Below are 4,252 nucleotides of genomic sequence, written 5' to 3' on the forward strand. Positions count from 1 at the left end.
CTGAAAGCTTCTACAAGCTCTTTTGTCTTCTTTGATCGTCTTCTAAATCTAATGAGTTGAGTGAAAAAAGGCGTGAAATTGTCTATGAACTAAAATATCAAGTCACCAGGGTTAAATTAATAAAAAAAATCTAATAAAATATATATATTTCTATATAATGATTTAATGTAAATGGTAAAGTTATTAAGTTATTTAAATTATAAGTTATACATGGAATAAATATAGTTCGCCCTTGCCAACTTTCTTTGTAAATATGATTTTTACTTGTTTCTTTTTTAAGTGCAATAAAGAATATAATAAATAAATAAAATTAAAAAAAGCAGTGATAAGTAAAACACTGAATTATTTATTATTGTAGGATAATTGAGTTAATCTATAATATAAAAATGAGTCGCTGAATGTGTTGCTAAGCGCAAAACTCGAGAACGGTTGGACCGATTTCGCTAATTCTTTTTTTAAAATATTCCTTGAAGTACGAGGATGGTTCTTACGGAGAGAAAAATTTTTAAAAAAAAAATTTTAAATTTCCTGAAAAAGTTTAAAAACAACACTTTTCTCCCATACAAAAGATTTGTGATAATACTTAAAAGTCAATTTGAACTTTAATACCATACGATAAAGTTTGTGTTAGGCGATACGAAGTTCGCCGGGTCAGCTAGTAACAAATAAAAATTTGAGAACTATTAATTTTTTTCATTAATTTTTTTTAATTTATAAATAAACTTTAATAATTATTTATTATAAAAATTATCAGAAGTTAAGATATATTTAATCATCATTATCCATCACGTTATCAGTTTTCATTTTTCATTACTTATTGGTTTGTGGTAACTAAAATATAACACATAATTATGTTGAGATCTAATTTTATACAATAGCAAGAAGTGTCGGGAAAAAGTCTTGTTACGCTTTTTTCGATCTCGCTTTATACAGCATTATTTAGTTGTGATTCTGTAAGGTCGAGGTACTACCCCAGTCAGGCTGCTCCATATTTTCAGCAGGAAATTTCCTACTGTGCTCTACCTTAGTTAATTAGTTTTTTAACAATAAATAACGCAGCTTCATATTACATTACTAAACTTAAAACTAAGGTTAAAAAGGGGTAACATTGATAACAATTTTTTTTATTAACACGTAGTATGGCTTGGATAAGCCAAGAATCTACAGTTTTTTAATTAGATCCCCTCAACGGCTGGAATTCATAATTTTTTTTGCGAAGATTATACAAAATAAACATTGTGTCTAAAAGTATAGTTAGAACAAACATTTTTATATAATTTGATATACTTATTTAAAAAATAGATGTGCCATTAAATGTAGATCCCTATGATATGTTTATGTTCTTCAGTCTATGTAAGTTGCATTAAAATAAACCTGTGAAATAAACCCAACATTTTTTATGACTCAAACGTGTTTAGGACAGAAATAAGGGATGATTTCCACAACGTCACGCTACGCCACGGGTCTGAGGGTATACTTATCTGTACTTCAAAGGCTTGCCTGCATGCAGGATTTTGAGTGGTGTTTTTAAGTTACCGCTCACGTTTGATAAAGATATTTTACTGTTTCACTATTGTATGTGATAAATTAACGCGGTATTACTTAACTAGTGACTATAGTATAGTACCGATTAATATTATTTAGAAGGAGAGATTGTAGGTTAGAAATGATCAATTTGATTTAAGAAATTATTGGAACGAACCTTACCTTTCTTACGACAGGCTTGATATTATGCTGGGCGACCGAACTGAAAAAAATGTGATACTAAAACAGTAAGAAAAACATATAACGGAAGTGACGTAATATCAGTCACACGACTGTATAATATGACTTTGTAAAACTAAAATATTACTAGTAAACTTTTTTTAAATTATTTCTGTAATTTTATACGGTACAAAAATAAATAAAGACATATGTTTTTTTTAAGTTTGAATTATTATTATTATTATTATTTTTTGATTTATTTTATTTTACGGTATTTGTTATTTTCTAAAATACTAAATTTCCCAAATACTTTTATGTACTTAATTAAAAACCAATCAACAAAATTAAACAAAAATCAAGAACTAGATAATATATATAAAATTCAACATTTTTTTTCCAAATTGTGTTGCTTCTATACTATCCGAAGGAACTTTGTTCCTACCTGCTGTTCTATGAAACCACATAATTTTTTTTGGTGTAAAAATACGTGTATGTTGAAGAAAATATACTATAATTACGCTACAAGAGCCTAGTACACTTTGAAATTAATTTTTTGTTTTAATAGTAGAAATAATTTAATATTGTAGTACTCAAATAGTGCATTACTACCGTTTTCTATCAATTTTACAAGACAATAAAAATGTACTTACTATTTTCTGTGTGTAGCGCCATCTATGAGTTAAGTTTAAAACTATATCGTATTTGTTGAAGTAAGTGCTTGCATTCAAAGTTACTACACCACCCGTAAGATGGTGCTGTTCGATAGGTTTTTTTTATTACCTTATTTATTTTTGCATTTTTAGTTTTGTGATAATATTATGAATTGTTTAACAGGATACAGTATGGCCGCGGCACATTGGCTCAACTCGCTCGGATACCTATCGCTGTCGCTGCTATGTCTCCTCGCCACTACCCTTCAGGTCACAAGCGGTAAGTGCTTTAACTTTTAAACAGATGGAGATAAGCGCTTACATTAATTTGTTACTGTATAAGTATGAGGTAAGTGTCAAATAATTTTAATGGTTAATTGTAAGAGTTAAAAACATACACTCGGTTTTTTTACTAATTGTAAAAATAAAATGGACGCGACTGATTATTAAAAAAAAAGTTACTTACTTTTATATAAATAAAAATGAATGTTGCTAAACGCATAACTCGAGAATGGCTCGACCAATTCGTCTTATTTTTTTTTAGTGTGTTCCTTAAGACTCACGGAAGGTTTTGTTAGTAAAAAAAAAAAAATTACTATTAACTTTTGACAGAACGACAACTTAACTTTTGACAGTCTGTCCGGGCAGCTAGTTAATAATAAGTATTTAAATTTTTTGTGGGTGACGTGATCATGTATGAAGCTAATCTATATTTAAAAAAAAAACGAAAAAGTTTGTATATTCTAGGTAACTTTTTTGATTTTGAAAATAAAGAAAACGAAAACTGATTTAAGTTATTCAAAAACAGGTTTAATTGTATTTATAATCAACGAAATCAATTAACATTGTGGCCAGTATTTTGACATTTATTGAAATTCAAGAGTGTACGCGGATTAATGACGGCTCTTGACGTAGTCATTACGACTATATTAATTGTTCCGAGTTGGGCTTGTTGATGCTGCGGTTTTACGGTTATGGCATTTAAAAACTTTTTCATTACCTGGAAACAAATATTATGTAATTATTTTTAAGTAACACGTCTTGTTAATTTATTTTACTAGCTTTTTTCTTGAAATAGTTTCTTCTGTTTCAGCAGAATAAACTAGAAAGAACGAATTTCTCAAAGACTATTATTATCTGTCTATTAATACGTGAAGCAAAAACTTTGTAACACTTTTTACGAAAATTGCGCGGTCGGAGCAGTAAGCAAATTCGCACATTTATTAGTAGGTATATATGGAGAAGGAGTGCAGAATACTAATATTTTTTTAATTATGCATAAAAAATACATTAAATCAATTTAAAAAAAAAAATTACACACACTAGGTACCATGTACTTGAAACACACGCGTCAATCAAATTGAGAATAGATTATACACTATAGATTAAAATTCTTTGTCTTTACTGAATGTCAAACAAAATAATCTATGTAAATAAAAATGAATGTTGCTAAGCGTATAACTCGAGAATTCGGCAAATTTATTTTTTTGTATGTTCTTTAAGGCCTACGGAAGGTTTTTAAATCAACAAAAAAAAAGGAAAAAGAAATAATAATAAAATATATAAATAAAAATTTATTAACGTTGGACAAAACAAAGTCGGTCCGGGCAGCTGTAATATATAAATAAAAATGAATGTTGCTGAGCGCATAACACGAGAACGGTTCGAATAATTCGGCTATTTTTTTGTGTTCGTTAAAGGCCCACGGAAGGTTTTTATAACAAAAAAAAAAAAACAATTAAAAAAAACTAATTTTTACTATTAACTTTGACAGAACGAAGTTTGTCCGGGCGACTAGTTAACCATATGAAAAACTAGATGGCGTTGGCTGTCGATTAAATCGCGCTAGCGTTATGTTTCGTGCACGCATATATAAATGAGACACTTGGTTCGTTTTG

General features: G+C 28.7%; 1 long non-coding RNA gene across 1 annotated transcript; it reads right to left on the minus strand.

Moving 5' to 3' along the window:
* Positions 1–3,142: 3,142 nt before the first annotated feature.
* On the minus strand, positions 3,143–3,769 carry LOC123657878. Its single transcript, XR_006743791.1, has 2 exons — positions 3,676–3,769; positions 3,143–3,354 (listed from the first exon to the last, which is right to left on the minus strand). It is a non-coding gene; the product is annotated as an uncharacterized LOC123657878 (long non-coding RNA).
* Positions 3,770–4,252: the final 483 nt, after the last annotated feature.

Source organism: Melitaea cinxia, chromosome 11, assembly GCF_905220565.1.
Source record: "Melitaea cinxia chromosome 11, ilMelCinx1.1, whole genome shotgun sequence".
Taxonomy (NCBI): Eukaryota; Metazoa; Arthropoda; class Insecta; order Lepidoptera; family Nymphalidae; genus Melitaea; species Melitaea cinxia.